The sequence below is a fragment of the Rhinopithecus bieti genome, unplaced genomic scaffold (assembly GCF_001698545.2).
Source record: "Rhinopithecus bieti isolate Rb0 unplaced genomic scaffold, ASM169854v2 scaffold_39946, whole genome shotgun sequence".
NCBI lineage: Eukaryota > Metazoa > Chordata > Mammalia > Primates > Cercopithecidae > Rhinopithecus > Rhinopithecus bieti.
Window position 1 is genome coordinate 51,081 of NW_016816417.1, and position 16,774 is coordinate 67,854.

Below are 16,774 nucleotides of genomic sequence, written 5' to 3' on the forward strand. Positions count from 1 at the left end.
AAATTTGTTGTACATAGTTATATAATCAATGTTAAAGTATAACCTTGCACTTAATAGAGACTGCTGTGCCAGTTCTAAGCCTATAACCAATTGTGCTACTATAATTGTCCCTATGACCATTTCCTCAAAGACCACACAATAGTCCCTTCTAGCACCTGTAACCGCAAGAGCCACCAAGTCTAATATAAGACTTTGTTATGTTAACCATTAAGCTTGCTTATTCCCCAAAAGGGTAACCAAGGAAAGAAGAACATACTGACCATCTATGAAGAGAACTGTTCTTGATGTACTTCTGAGACTATCCTAATAATCTATATATAATTATGTAATCACCTGATGCTCTGCTGATTGACAATTGTTCTATAATTATGTAATCGCCTGATGCTCTACTGATTGACAATTGTTCTATAAGATACTATATAAGCTTGTAGTAAAAATCATTCGGGGCTGTCAGCCCTTTGCTGGGCTGCAGTCTTGTCTGTGTCTTCTTGTATGTTGTGTCTGGTGTCTTTATTGTCTCTCGCCACCTTGCCTCTCCCCTTTGGGTTACCTTGGACACGCTAGGGCTGGACCCCGGCATTCATCAAAATTAAAATATTTTGTGCTTCAAACGATGCCATCAAAAAAAGTGAATAGACAACCCACAGAATGAGAGAAAAGGTCGAGTCCAGCGGCTCACGCCTGTAATCCCAGCACTTTGGGAGGCCGAGGTGGGCGGATCATGAGGTCAGGAGATCGACATCATCCTGGCTAACACAGTGAAACCTGGTCTCTACTAAAAATTTAAAAAAATCAGCTGGGCGTGGTGGCAGGCATCTGTAGACTCAGCGACTCGGGAGGCTGAGGCAGGAGAATGGTGTGAACCCAGGAGGTGGAGCTTACAGTGAGCTGAGATCACGCCACTGCACTCCAGCCTGGGCGACAGAGGAAGACTCCGTCTCAAAAACAAAACAAAACAAACAAGGAATGCTTCTTCATTCATGCTACATCATGGATGAACCTTGAAAACATTATGCTACGTGAAAGAAGACACTCACAAAAGCCTACATATTGTATGATTCCACTTATATATTAAATGCCTAGAATGGGAAAATCTATAAAGACATAAAGTGAATTGGGGTTTCCCAGGGCAGGGGACCAACAGGATAGGGAGCAAGTGCTAAAGGGTATGAAGCTGCCTTTTGGGGTGATAAAATGTTCTAAAATTACTTGTAGTGATGGTCGCACAACTCTGTGAATACATTAAAAACCATTAAAATGTGTACTTTAAATGGGCAAACTGGATGGTATGTAAATAATATCCTACTAAAGCTGCTAAAAAGATAATTACACTACAAAATGGCACAACCCAGTGACACAGACATCTGTGCATAGAATGGGAGCACTAGAGTCATGTAAGTGTTTGTGAAAAATAGAGACACTCACACAAACACTCATCATGAAGGCTTTCTGAAGGAGGTGATGTCAGTTCAGTCTAAAAGGCCTGGGGCCAGGCACCATGGCTCACGCCTGTAATCCCAGCACTTTGGCAGGCCAAGGCAGGAGGATCGCTTGAGCCCAGGAATACAAGACCAGCCTGGGCAACAGAGAAAACTCTCATCTCTACAAAAAATTTAAAATGGCTGGGCGCGGTGGCTCACGCCTGTAATCCCAGCACTTTGGGAGGCCGAGGCAGGTGGATCACGAGGTCAGGAGATCGAGACCATCCTGGCTAACACGGTGAAACCCCGTCTCTACTAAAATACAAAAAATCAGCCGGGCGTGGTGGCGGGCGCCTGTAGTCCCAGCTACTTGGGAGGCTGAGGCAGGAGAATGGCATGAACCTGGGAGGCGGAGTTTGCAGTGAGCCCAGATCACGCCACTGTACTCCAGCCTGAGCGACAGAGCAAAACTCCATCTCAAAAAAAAAAAAAAAAAAAAAAAATTTAAAACTAGCCAGGTGTGGTGGTATGTACCTACTAGTCCCAGCTACGTGGGAGGCTGAGGCAGGAGGATCGCTTGAGCTCAGGAGGTTGAGGCTGCAAGTGAGCCAAGATCATGCCACTGCACTGCAGCTTGGGAGACAGAGCAAGACTCTGCCTCAACAACAAAACAAACAAATAAAAAGCCTGGGTTTGCCAGGGGACTAGGGGGCATAGGATAAGGAGCTACAGCTCATTGTGGCAATAAGAAACTCCCCTCTTCATGGCTGGGCCTCTAAACTGGGTACCCCCTTCATAGGGGAACCATGTCCCATTCTACTCTTTTTGTTTGTTTTTTGAGACATGATCTCACTCTGTCATCCAGGCTGGAGTGCTGTGGCCCAATCATAGCTCACTGCAGCCTCAACCTCCCAGGATCAAGCGATCCTCCCGCCACAGGCTCTCAAGTAGCTGTGACCAGGCACACACCACCACGCCCAGCTAATTTTGTATTTTTTATAGAGACGGGGTTTCGCCATGTTGCCCAGGCTGGGGTCAAACTCCAGGGCTCAAGCAATCTGCCTGCCTAGGCCTAAAGTGCTGGGATTACAGGCATGAGCCACCACACCTGGCTCCATTCCACCTGATTCCCAGAGTCAGAGAGCCTGGCACTTAACAGAGCAGCCTGTTAATAACTTTTTTTTTGAGATGGTGTCTTCCTCTGTCGCCCAGGCTGGAGTGCAGTGGCGCAATCTTGGCTCACTGCAACCTCCGCCTCCTGGGTTCAAGCAATTCTACTGCCTCAGCCTCCCAAGTAGCTGAGATTACATGTATCCACCACCACACCTGGCTATTTTTTTTTTTTTTTTTGTATTTTTAGTACAGACGGGGTTTCACCATGTTGGCCAGGCTGGTTTCTAACTCCTGACTTCAGGTGATCTGCCAGCCTTGGCCTCCCAAAGTGCTGGGATTATAGGCATGAGCCACCACACCCAACCAATAGCTTTTTAAAATAAATATTCAAATATTTATTGCATGCTTGCTGTGTGCCAGACACTGTTCCAGAATACAATGGTGAACAACAAAGCCTAAGTCCTGCCCTCATGAGGCTGACATGGGAGAAAGGGAGACAGAAAATAAGTAAGTAAAATAATAAATGTATAACGCAATTTCAGGTAATAAGCATAAGAAGAAAACTGAAGCAGATTAAAAAGAAGAGTGGGATGGCAGGAAAGCCTATTTTAGGGAGAGGTCAGGGTAGGCCTGTCAGCCGAGGGGACACATGCGTGGCATCTGAAGGAAGTGGGTGTGAACCATCTGGACAGTGGAGGAAGAACACTCCAGGAGAGGAAAGGGCATATGCAAAGGCCCTGAGGCAGAAGTGAGCTCAGCATGTCTGAGAAACAGCGAGATTGCCTATGGATGCAGAGGGCAAGGGGCAGCAGCACATCCTAGGGGTACAGAGAGGTGCCAGGACCCAAGCTGGGTTAGCCCTGTAGGACGGGGTCCCACGCACAGTGCAGGATGGGTCAGCAGGAGGATGATGTGATCAGATTTATGATTAAAAACAATCACTCTGGGTCGGGCGCGGTGGCTCAAGCCTGTAATCCCAGCACTTTGGGAGGCCGAGACGGGCGGATCACGAGGTCAGGAGATCGAGACCATCCTGGCTAACACGGTGAAACCCCGTCTCTACTAAAAAATACAAAAAAACCCCAAAAAACTAGCTGGGCGAGGTGGCAGGAGCCTGTAGTCCCAGCTACTCGGGAGGCTGAGGCAGGAGAATGGCGTAAACCCGGGAGGCGGAGCTTGCAGTGAGCCCAGATCCGGCCACTGTACTCCAGCCTGGGCGACAGAGCAAGACTCCGTCTCAAAAAAAAAAAAAAAAAAAAAAAAATCACTCTGACTGCCAGGTGAAGATCAGACTATGAGGGTGAAGCAACCAGGCTGGAAACAGGACTTGGTGGTCATGGTGGACGGGTGAAGAGTGGCTGGGCCAGGAGATGACTTGAAGTCAGATAGATGTGACCTGTAGGTGACACAGGAGTCCATGATGACTCCTAAGTTTCTGACCAAGCAGCTAAGTGGATGGTGGAGTCATTTACTGAAACAGAGAAAACGGGGAGGAAGGGTGTGGAGGAGAAGGCCAAGGCCACATTTTGGACATGTGAAGTGTGAGACGCTTGTGGGATATCCAGCAAAGGTGACAGGTAGGCGGTTGGACAGGAGTCTGGAACTCAGGGAGCCATCAGCATGGAGACCCATGTGGACAAACTTAACTCAGTGATTTCACTGAAAGTCCTGGGACTGGGCAGCGTGATTGCCCAGGGCATGGGTTCTCAGTGGTGTCATACTGCCCCCTAGGGGCTACTAGAAATTGCAGTCTATTTTTGGTGGTAATAGGGTGCTACTGGCATTAGAAGGAAGGGATCAGGGAGGGACTCTAGATGCCCTGCAGTCTCCTACCTAATGGAGAGTTATTCTAAAACCTGTACTTTCAAAAGCCCTGAATAACATTCATGTAGATAAGAAAAATCTATTTATAATGATCTGAGCCTAGAACCTAACTCCACGTTCCATATAAACCCAAATAATTTTTTTGTATCAATTTTTTTTCATTTCTTTTTGTTCAGAATTTTACTAAGAGATTTTTACTATTTCAAAACATCATGTTACTTTGATTCTGCCAAAACAACATACCTGAATCAATCCACACTACCAAGTGCGGCTCTAGGCAGAAGTACACATGTTCAAGTACTTCATACATGTAGTTGTGTCCAAGCATTTGAATACTGAAATGCATATTATGTTATTACAAATTATTTTCCTTTAATTTCCCTTTATATTACAACTATGGCATAATACTGTGGGTTTTTTTGTTTGAGACAGAGTCTCACTGTATCACCCAGGCTGGAGTCCAAATGGTGTAATCTTGGCTCATTGCAACATCCACCTCCCCAGCTCAAGCCATCCTCCCACCTCAGCCTCCTGAGTAGCTGGGACTACAGGTGTTCGCCACAATGCCTAATTGATTTTTGTATTTTCTGTAGAGATGGGGTCTTGCCATGTTGCCCAAGCTTGTCTCAAACTCCTGGGTTCAAGCAATCCTCCCACCTCAGCCTCCCAAAGTGCTGGGATTACAGGCATGAGCCACTGCACCCAGCCAATACCGTGTTTTTAATTAGGCATTCACTGGAAGGGTATAGAGCTGAGACTTCCATCTCAGCACACTAGAGCATGAGCTGGAAGAGGCAGGTGCTAGGCTAAAAGGGTGAGAACTATTAAGGTAAAGAGTGAATACAGATAAAGAAAAGCCATGGTGAGCACTGGGTCCCTCCAAAAATTTAGAGACTAGGAGGAGGAAGAGACAAGGGAAGAGACTGAGGGAAGACACCATGGGGTAAAAGGTAAGAGAAGAGGGAGGCCACCATTGTCACAGGAAGGCAAGCAGGCCAGGCAGGAGAGAATGATGCAGGCAGGGGATTAGATCTGGCTGTGGGAAGACTAAATAGTTCTCTTATGATTGTTTCTATAAATAAGTGACACCATCAGTTGAGAGGGAGAGTGTATGAAGCAATGCTGGAGGGCTGAGGAGTGAAGAAAAGGCGTGTTTTCCAGTCAGACCATGGATGACAAGTACCTCCAGCAATCTGGGAGGACCACTGGGTATTGCTCAAGGTGCCCTTAAGACCTGAGCCCCTCAACTCAAGAGGGACCAGATAGCTCAGGGCTGTGCTTTTCTCCAGCACACTGAGTTCTGCACTAGGTAAGGAACATGAGACAGAGGCAGCGGGCTCCTTCGCACGAGGAAGGAGAGTGTGTCCAGCAACGGTGCGTAGGATGTGAGTGAGGCAACAGGGCAGTGTGGCGCGGGTGGATGGGCAGCGCATCTATGAGTCTAGGACATGTGCCAACCACGAAAACCCCCAAAAGGATGATGTGGTATCACATGAGGAAATCTGAATATGCACTGCAGATGAGAGAATAGTATTGTAGCAGTGTTCATTTTCTGATTTTGAGAACTATGTCCTGGTAATATTAAAAATACCCTGTTTCTTATGAAATACAAGCTGAAGTATTTAGTGGTGGATGAACACGAACTCTCCAACTTACTCTCAAATGGCTCTAAAAAAATACACACTGTCTATAAATATATACAGAAGGAGAATAAATAGGAAATGATGTTCACCAATATAAACAACTGGAGAACCTGAGTAAATGCGAGCAAAGGTATGTGGGGTTCATCACAATATTGTTGTAACTCTTCCGTGAGCTTGACATTACATAAAATAAAAAGTTACAAAAACAATAACAAGACACCACTGTAGTAGCAGACCCAGGCATTTATGCGTCTTCCTCTTTTAATGAAAGGAGACAAATGGGAACTGAAATAAGCCAAAATAAAAAACAAAAAAGCTTTTCAAAGCCCAAAGTTAACTCCACCCGAGCAAGGCTGAACGGTCCTCCTGTGTCTGGTGGCTGGGTCTCCTCCAGACTCCCTGTTTCTCAGCCAGAACCACGGCTCATCCTTCCATCCTGCACAGCCAGCTGCCCTTGCCCAGCCTCCTTTGTCACCACAGATGAGTAGTTCCTACCTGGTCCTGTGTGTTTGAAGATAAAGTTTTCATCATCAAACTTCTTCTTGTAGATGGACTTGCCCCGGTGCCATTGTGGTTTGTGAAATCACTGCCCTGGCACATAAACCGGGGGATAATGCGGTGGAAGCTGCTTCCCTTGAAGCTGAGTCCTTTAAATGGGTGCGCGGGTAGTGGAAATTCTCTGGGATTGAGAAAGGGAAAGGTCTGAGGTAAGAATATCTAACTAGATCATTAAAACTCCAGCTCTGTAACACGCCATCTCTACAAAAACACAAATAATTAGTTGGGTCCCAGCCATGGTGGCTCATGCCTGTAATCCCAGCACTTTGGGAGGCTGAGGTGGGTGGATCACCTGAGGTCAGGAGTTCGAGACCAGCCTGGCCAACATGGCAAAACCCCATCTCTACTAAAAATACAGCAATTAGCCAGGTGTGGTGGCACACTCCTAGGTGACAAAGTGAGACCCTGTCTCTAAAATAAAACACACACACCCCCCGCAAACTCCAGCTCTCCAAATCAAAAAAAGTACATAGTACCTTTATTTAAACTAAATGCTTAATTGTGGAAGTGGCACACAAATAGATTGAACAGACTAGGTGAAAAGAAGAGAAAGTCCAGAAATAGACCCAGATACATATGAAAATTCAGTATTTCAGCTGGGCATGGTGGCTCACATCTGTAATCTCAGTACTTGGGGAGGCCAAGGCAGGAGGATTGCCTGAGCAGAGGAGTTGGAGACCAGCCTGGGCAACAAGGCAAGACCTCATCTCTATTAAAATATATACATAGGCCAGGTGTGGTGGCTCAGGTCTGTAATCCCAGCACTTTGGGAGGCCAAGGCAGGTGGATCACCTGAGGTTAGGAGTTCGAGGCCAGCCTGATCAACGCGGTGAAACCCTGTCTCTACTAAAAATACAGAAAATTAGCTAAGTGTGGTGGCGTACACCTGTAATTCCAGCTACTCAGGAGGTTGAGGCAGAAGAATCACTTGAACCCGGGAGGCAGAGGCTGCAGTAAGCTGAGATCATGCCATTGCACTCCAGCCCGGGCAACAAGAGTGAAACTCTGTCTCAAAAAAAAAAAAAAAAAAATATATATATATATATATACTATATATATGTAAAGGAATTAAGTATATTAAGCTATTCCCTAAGCCTTGGTCTTAAATCACTGGGCACAGAGTGGACCTTTCTATAAAATGCTCTTAAGACACTGAATAAACATTTTGGACTTCCTATCCAATTGTTGTACGCAGCCATGACCTGAGACGGGTATATAATGACAGGGCTCAAATCCCCACAGACAAAGGTCTAGGTACCCAGCGATAAGCCATTTAGATTAGCAGAGAGCCAGCTGAGGTAAGGATGAGAGGTATCTAAATGGATAGTAGAGGAGGGAGGCCAGGCCAATGCTCACCACCTGTAATCCCCAGGCGTTTTGGGAGGCAGGGTGGGCGGATCACTGAGGTCAGGAGTCAGAGACAGCTGGTCAACATGGTGTAACCCTGTCTCTACTAAAATACGAACCAGCGCGGCATCGTGGCAGGCGCCTGTAATCCCGCTACTTGGAGCTGAAGCAGGTGAATCACTTGAACCCGGGACGGGCGGACGGTTGCAGGTTGCGCCAAGTCATGCCATTGGCACTCCAGCTTGGGATTACTAACAGTTACATGAGTATATTTTCAGCGAATAGGCAATAAGCCAAATAATTAAATAGTTAAAAGAATGAATGTTGCCTCTGGTTGGGCAGAAAATGATGTTGGGTGGGGGCAGAGATGTTTTATTACGAATGATTTTCTTAACTATGTTGTAATTATGACTTGAGAAACATTTTTAAAAGCAGATTACAACAAAAAGATTATGGGTAAAAAAAAAAAAAACGGTCTCATGAATATTTAGAAAAAAGGAAACACAGACTTCAATACTAGCTACCTCTGGGAGTGGGCTGAATAGTAAGGAGACAACTTTTAGCTTTGATTGATACCTTTAAAAATAGTACTTTTTCTGGCTGTGTGCAGGGTCACTCAGCGGGTAATCCCAGCATTTTGAGGCCGAGGTGAGAGGATCACGTTGAGTCCAGTTTAAAGACCAGACTGGACACATGGCAAAACCCCCCCCATCTCTACAAAAAACAAAAAAATATATATATATATATATAAATTAGCCGGGAAACACAGTGAAACCCCCACCTGTACAAAAAAATAATAAAAAATTGGCTGGGCATGGTGGTGCATGCCTGTGGTCCCAGCTACTTGGGAAGCTGAGCTGGGAGGATCACTTGAGCCTGGAAGGTTGAAGCTGCAGTAAGCTGCAGTGAGCTGTGATCACACCACTGCACTCCAGCCTGGGCAACAGAACTAGATCCTGTCTCAAAGAAAAAAAAAAAAAATTGCATTTTTTCCAGTGAAGACACTTGGCAAATAACTCCTCAACCAAGTCAACAAAATTAACATCGCAAACATCTGAACTGACATCATGTACTTCCTCATACGATGCACTAACAACACTGCTTCTGTGCTGTTGCTGTCAAAACACATAACCTAAATCTAATCATGAAGAAGTACTAGACAAATATAAACTGAGAAGCATCACTTAAACACAACTGGCCTATTCTTTTCAAAGATGTCAAGATCAAAAAAGACAATGAAAAATTAAGAAATGGTTTCAAATAAAAGAAGACTGAAGAGACTTGACAACTAAATCAATGTGGGAATCCTTGTCAGGGAAGAAAAATTGCTAAAAATTACTATAAAGGACAATGTTGGGACAAGTGATAAAATGTGAATATGGCTCATCACTCAGTGTTACATTTTATAATTTTGATAGCTATACTCTGATTATGCAAGGGAATATTCTGGTTCTTAGGAAATATATACTGAAGTATTTAGGAGTAAAGGTGCATGGTCTTCAACTTCTCAACTGAACAGGGAAAAAATACATATACGCATCTGTGTACAATGTATGTAAAGAAAATGATAAAGCATACAGGACAAAAAAAGGAAATTAATGAATAGGTAAAGGATATATAAGAGTTCCTCTAACTATGCTTTTTTTCTTTTTCTTTTTCTTTTTTTAAGACAAGGCCCTGCTCTGTTGCCAAGACTGGAGTGTAGTGGTGCAATTATGGCCTGCAGCCTCAACCTCCTGGGCTCAAGCAATCCTCCTGTCTCAGCCTCCCAAATAGCTGGAACTACAGGCACATCCCACTATACCCATCTAATTTTGTATTTTTTGTAGAGATGGAGTCTTTTGCTGTGTTGCCCAGGCTGAGCTCAAACTCCTGGCCTCAAGTGATCCTCCCACCGTGGCCTCCCAAAGTGCTGAGATTACAGGTGTGAGCCACTGCACCTGGCCCCTTGAAATATTCTTACAGAATTCTTATTCTATATATCTGTAAGTTTGAAAATATATCCAAATAAAATTACAAAGAAAAAAAAAACCCAACAATAAAATCAAACCAGAAGATAATTAAAACTGTTTATACTTTCAGTTGCCTATTCTTTCTAATGGCTCTAAGCCTTTACAGAGCTTCAACAATGCCTGCTGTGCCTCATGTTACTAAATGCTGGGATCTGAAATGCCTCAGATGGAAATAGTGTTAAGGGCCCAGGACTCCAGGTAGCTTCCTCCCCATCTTGCTCAGCCACCAGTGTCCCGCCGTCCTGACCATGGCATCCTGCTCACCTGCTGTCATGGGCACGACATCGGAACGCAGGAGCATTTGGATGCAGCCAGCTGGCTTGTTCCCAATCTCGATGTCCATGTACACCTGAGGATTTGACCAGGCCTTTTTAGCAGTGGGCTCTCCCTAGGTGCAGAAGAAATTGCTAGAGAGCTCCCTGATGCCCCAAGTAGGAGTGCGAGTATGCTACACACCCACCCAGAACACAACTTCAGTGAGTAGGCTGCAGCAAGTGCTGACAGGGAAGGCCTTGGGCCCTGACAGGGCTGCAGGAGACAGGAGCCACAGCTGTAGCACCCAGCTGGATGCCCAGTGACAGGAGACCTCAGCACTGTCTAACCTGAGGCCCATACACAGGCATGTTATCTCATCGCGCTCACCCTCAGAAGCATCAGTTTCCTCCTCCTGCCCCACAGTCACAGAACAGAGCTTTTCTTGCCCATGATCCACAGCTCTCAACATCTTCAAATGCTAGTTCCAATCTACCCACTGTCTTCCAGTTAAACAAAACCACCCATGTGCCACCCCCTTCTCCCTCTATACTTGGCCCTGAACATACACTGGCTGGCTACATGGAAGCAAGCGGGCAGCCCTCTTGCTCAGGCCTAAGTTTGCAGAGACAATGGAGGATGCTGCCCCTTTTTGCTTTGTGCTCCAAGATAAGACCGGATAGAGGATAAATACAACACTCAGTGCAAACCCTCCAATTTGTGTAATAGAGAAAACTCTTATGTTTTTGTTTGTTTTTTGAGATGGAGTCTCACTCTGTCACCCAGACTAGAGCGCAGTGGCACGATCTCAGCTCACTGCAACTTCCACCTCCTGGGTTCAAGTGATTCTCCTGCCTCAGCCTCCTGAGTAGCTGGGATCACAGGCGCGTGCCACTATGCCCGGCTAATTTTTGTATTTTTAGTAGAGACGGGTTTCACCATGTTGGTCAGGCTGGTCTCGAACTCCTGACCTCGTGATCTGCCCACCTTGGCCTCACAAAATGCTGGGATTACAGATGTGAGCTACCACGCCCAGCCAACTCTATTGTTTTTTTGGATTAATAGTTCAACATAGAGGTATTGAGCTATCAGGCCAAGTACTGGGATTCTTAAATAAATAGATACAGTTGGGTGTTGTGGCTCACTCTGTAATCCCAGCACTTTGGGAGGCCAAGGCAAGAGGACTGCTTGAGCCCAGGAGTTCTGAGACCAATCTGGGGAACACAGTGAGACCCTGTATCTACAAAATAAAAAATGAAAAATTTAGCTGGGTATGGTGGTGTGCCTGTAGTTCCAGTTAGTTGGAAGGCTGGGGCAGGAAGATCACTTGAGCCTGGAAGGTCAAGGCTGCAGTGAGCTGTGATGGTACCACTATACTCCAGCCTGGGCAACAAAGCAAGACCCTGACTCAAAAAATAAAAAACAAATAGATAGGCAGTTAGATAGATACAGCCTCTGGCCTTGAGGAACTGGCTAGCCAGCGGGGGAGGGATACCCACAATGTAAGAGGCACACAGATCCTGGAGCTCTACAGCCTTAGTTCAGACCTCAGTTCCACCATTATGAACTGTATAACACTGAACAAGGTACTGACCTCACTGTGCCCCAGCTTCCTCACCTAAAACTGGGAATAATAATAGTACTTATCTCAAATAATTGTAATTAGGATTAAATATTAGTAGAGCACTTAGAACAGTGCCTAGCATAGAATAAGCAATATTTAGATATTTGTTAAATAAGTAATTTCAATATAATGAAGTCACATTTCTATATAATCACATTTACATATAATGCCAGGACAGAGGGTGCCGCAGGAACCCAGAGGCCATGGGAGCCCAGAGTGATACCTGCCTCACTCACTGGAGGATTAAGAAAAGCTTCCTGGAGAAGGCAGTAAATGGGCTGCGCTATGAGAAATAAGCAGGCATTAGCCACATAAAATAAATGGGAAAGGATACTGCAGGCAGAGGAATGACTTACACCAAAACATAGAGATTTACAGGTATCTACAAATTCTTGTTTCCTAGTATATAAAATGGGGATAAAATATGGAGACACAAGCAGGAATCAGAACATACAGAGGCCTTCCGTCCCTTTTGATGAGGGTTGGGCTCAATAAACCTATAAATCAAGGGAGTCCCTAGAATGCTTGAGGAGAGTGATATAGTCAGATCTGCCCTTTAGAAAGCTTCCTCTGGCTGCTAAGGATAGGAGGAAAGCAGGCCTGGAGCAGGGAGACCAGTTAAGAAGCTACTCCAGTTATTCACAGGAGAGAGGTAAGGTCTCAGCCAAGACAACAGTGGCAGAAGAAAACTGGAGAGGAGAAATGCAAGATTTAAAAGATAAAATTAGCAGGGTATGGCAATGCATTAGGTATGAAATATAGTGAGGGATCTAAGCTGGCACCAAGGAATCTGGTTTGGGTGTGACTATGCTGAAGATGGCAAAGTGAACTAAGATTGGGCATAAAAAAAGACCAGAAAGGTGATGAAACCCATTTGGGATATGCTTTATTTATGGTGCCTATAAGACATCCAGACAGAGGCCGGGCGCGGTGGCTCAAGCCTGTAATCCCAGCACTTTGGGAGGCCGAGGCGGGCGGATCACGAGGTCAGGAGATCGAGACCATCCTGGCTAACACGGTGAAACCCCGTCTCTACTAAAAAATACAAAATCTAGCCGGGCGAGGTGGCGGGCGCCTGTAGTCCCAGCTACTCGGGAGGCTGAGGCAGGAGAATGGCGTAAACCCGGGAGGCGGAGCTTGCAGTGAGCTGAGATCCGGCCACTGCACTCCAGCCCGGGCGACAGAGCGAGACTCCGTCTCAAAAAAAAAAAAAAAAAAAAAAAAAGACATCCAGACAGAAATAGGTGAAAGGTCAGGACTAGGGATAGAGATCAGAATATCATTCGGACAATGACAGATCATTATAACCTTAGGAGACAGAAGTGGCTGACATGGTACAAGGATAACGTGGAGAGAGGAGCTGAGGGCTAAGGAAGGAATTCAGGGAAATATCACTGCTCAAAGGGTGGACAGAGGAGGAGGAGCCCGTAAATTATCCTGGGAAGCAACAGTCAGGATGGCCTGATGGAAAAGCAGGAGCAAGTGGAGAGGGCAGAGAGAGCCTTGCGGCTGTGTACTGACTGAGGGGAACGGGCCCCTACATGATTCTGCCCCCTTGGAATCAGGGCAAGAACAGGAAGACAGCGAGCCTGCTGCCAAAGACTAGGAGGACAGTGGACGCTGGTGATGCAGAATACTCACTATCCTTTCTCATCTCAGATATCCACCTTGCTCAGTAGCAATCACAAATACCTGAGCCCACATAAGATATTTCTCACTTAGATAAGAAACCCAAAACTTCTCCTTTAAATTCACCCAGCACCACTCACCTCAGAAATTCCCTATGTGGCAAATAGCAGCCTCTCCTCTGGAAGCATGAACTTTCATTCTCCCTCCTGGCTTTCTGCTTTGGGAGGTCTCAACCATCTTCCTCTTTATCCACTTCCCAGCAAAATTCTCCACCCAGTCTTCATCTGACCAAACTGAAAGGAAGGAATCAAATGAATGTTAAGAAATTCAAGCCATCAGCCAATAGCTAATTAGCTATGTCCAGTTCTTCACTGCTTTGGTCAGCAAAGTGGACTCACTATGTAGGGTTTCACAGTCAGAAGTTCCCTCTTAGGAACTCTCCAAAACAAGAAAAGTTATCACTGGGAAGTGTCAGGCCCTGAGTCCAGCTCTTAACAGAAGTGAATAAGGAGGAGGAACTAAGTCAAGCCAAAAGGAATGTCCCAGCCTGTGTCAAGGCTGATATGGCATAGTCTACGTCTATGTCCAAAAGTTAGACTTTTACGTGGGGCAGTGCCTCCAGCTTTGCTGGGAATCTCAAACTGGTTATTTCCATGGAGGTGCTACATTCTCTTCTCTACTATAAACCACTCTACTTGTGTTCATACCATCACTACAAGAGGAAGTAGGACTGGGATAAAAATGCAGCCAAGGGCCAGGCACAGTGGCTCACGCCTATAATCTCAACACTTTGGGAGGTCAAGGTGGGTGGGTCATTTGAGGCCAGTGTTTGAGACCAGTCGGGACAACATGGTGAAACCCCATCTCTACTAAAAATACAAAAATTAGTCAGGCATGGTGGCACATGCCTGTAATCCCAGCTACTTGGGAGGCTGAGGCATAAGACTTGCTTGAACCTGGAAGGCAGAGACTGCAGTGAGCTGTGATGGCACCACTGCACTCCAGCCTGGGCGACAGAATGAGACTATCTCAAAAAAAAAAAAAAAAAAAAAAAAAAAAAAAAAAAAAAAAGCAGCCAAGGCCACAAGGCCAAAGTTGTGGAGTTGTGGACATGACAGGGAATCTGTGAGTTGCTCCCACTCACCCGGTCAGGAAGAACCTTCCTTAACTCTCATTGGTTTGGCCAAATTGACAGAAATTGTCCACCCAAAGAGCTCAGATTCATTCTGAAAAGACTGAAATACAACTCAGCTGCTTAAACCTGTTGGGTTAAAAGAATACCTGACAGTCTTCCACCAGGAGCCTGAGACTTGCTTGTGATTCCAAGCCTTTGAGCCTGCACCCCATAAGCAGGCTAAGCACAAACGTAACCACTAGAATGCCCTTGAGCCACCATGCACTTCCTTTCTTTAATACCAACAAACAGGAAGGTCTGTGCTGGCAAGATCGATTTGAGCTCAGGACTCTGAAACTATGAGGGTAAAATGTAGTTACCAAGTACTTGAGTCCACCTTAGAAAGTCAAGATCAGCTTTGACCTGGAGAAAAACTGGTATTGTTGACCGCTGAGGGGCATGTTTGATGCAGGCGTAACAAAGAACATGGAATGAAGTGTAGGAATATTTCATTAGCCAAGAACAACTGATACTTCAAAAGAAGTTTGTTTTGGGCCTTTTCATGAGAACTAAAAGTTATATGAAAAAAAGATTCCTTAATTTAGTAAGACTGAGGTTATAATTACAGCTATGTCCTTTGTTCTTAGAAAAAAGATGGATCAGGTACTAATTTTATTCCCAGTAATTAAAAAAAAATGGAATGCTAGCATTAAATGACGTCCTTGTTTCATATTTAGTCATGAATATCGATCATAAAAATAAAAAGCAGGGGGTGGGGGGCATTTAAGGGTTTTGTGGTAGGCAGAATGGCTCTCCAAAGATGTCCACAGTCTATTTCTCAGAACCTATGAATATGTTATGTTATATGACAGGAAAGAATTAAGGTTGCAGATATAATTAAGGTTGCTAGCTAACCTTAAAATAAAATGATTACCCGGGATTATTCAGATGGACCCAATGTAATCACAAGAGTCATCTAAATATGGAAAAGAGAAGTAGACAGCTTCAAAGTGATGCAGTGTGAGAAAGATTTGAGAGGCCATTGCTAGCTTTGAAGTGGAAGGGGCCAAGAGCCAAAAAATGTGGGTAGCCTCTAGAAGCTGGGAAAGGCAAGGAAACAGATTCTCCTTGGGGCCCCCAGAAGCAACAGAACCCTGACAACAGCTTGATGTTAGTCCAGTGAGACCCCTTTTGGATTTCTGACCTCTAAAAATGTAAGATAAACTTGTCTTGTTTTAAGCCGCTAAATTTGTAGTAATTTGTTACAGTGGCAATAGGAATTAAAATCATTTTCTTTTCTTAAAATATTATTATTTGGCCAGGCGTGGTGGCTCACACCTATAATACCAGCACCTTGGGAGGCCGAGGCAGGAGGATCACCTAAGGTCAGGAGTTCAAGAGTAGCCTGGCCAACATGGCAAAACCCCATCTCTACTAAAAATACAAAAATTAGCCAGGCATGGTGGCATGCTCCTGTAATTCCAGCTACCCAGGAGGTTGAGGCAGGGGAATCGCTGGAACCCAGGAGGCAGAGGCTGTAGTGAGCCAAGACTGTGCCACTACACTCCAGCCTGGACAACAGAGCAAGACTCTGTCTCAAAAACAAACAAACAAAAGAAAATTATCATTATTTTGTAGAAACAGGGCCTCACTATTGCCCAGGTTGGGTCTTGAACTCCTGGCCTCAAGCGATCCTCCCGCCTCCATCTCCCAAAGTGCTGAGATTATGTGAGCCACCACACTCAGCCTCAAATCATTTTCTTTTGAAGCACTCTATTTGTCACAATCCTTGCAGATTTTCTCTTCTTCAGGTGTTAACTGGTTTAAGAGAACCTAACTCTTCAATGGCTGTTTCTGACTACAGCTAATCACAGCAGTTCTCCATAATCACTTTCATATACTACATGAAACGCTGCTCTTACATATGATTCACAAACTGACCCTGCAGGCTGGGCGTGGTGGCTCATGCTTGTAATCCTGGCACTTTGGGAGGCTGAGGCTGGGAGATCACTTGAAATCAAGAGTTCAGGACCAGCCTGGCCAACATGGTGAAACCCTGTCTCTACTAAAAAGACAAAAATGGCCGGGCACGGTGGCTCAAGCCTGTAATCCCAGCACTTTGGGAGGCCGAGACGGGCGGATCACGAGGTCAGGAGATCGAGACCATCCTGGCTAATATGGTGAAACCCCGTCTCTACTAAAAAATACAAAAAAACTAGCCGGGCGACGAGGCGGGC

The 16,774-nt window shown here is 45.4% G+C and overlaps 1 pseudogene; it reads right to left on the minus strand.

The window, feature by feature from the left end:
- Positions 1 to 6,131: 6,131 nt before the first annotated feature.
- Positions 6,132 to 16,774, minus strand: part of LOC108517055 (peptidyl-prolyl cis-trans isomerase E-like) — an 18,636-nt pseudogene continuing 7,993 nt past the window's right edge.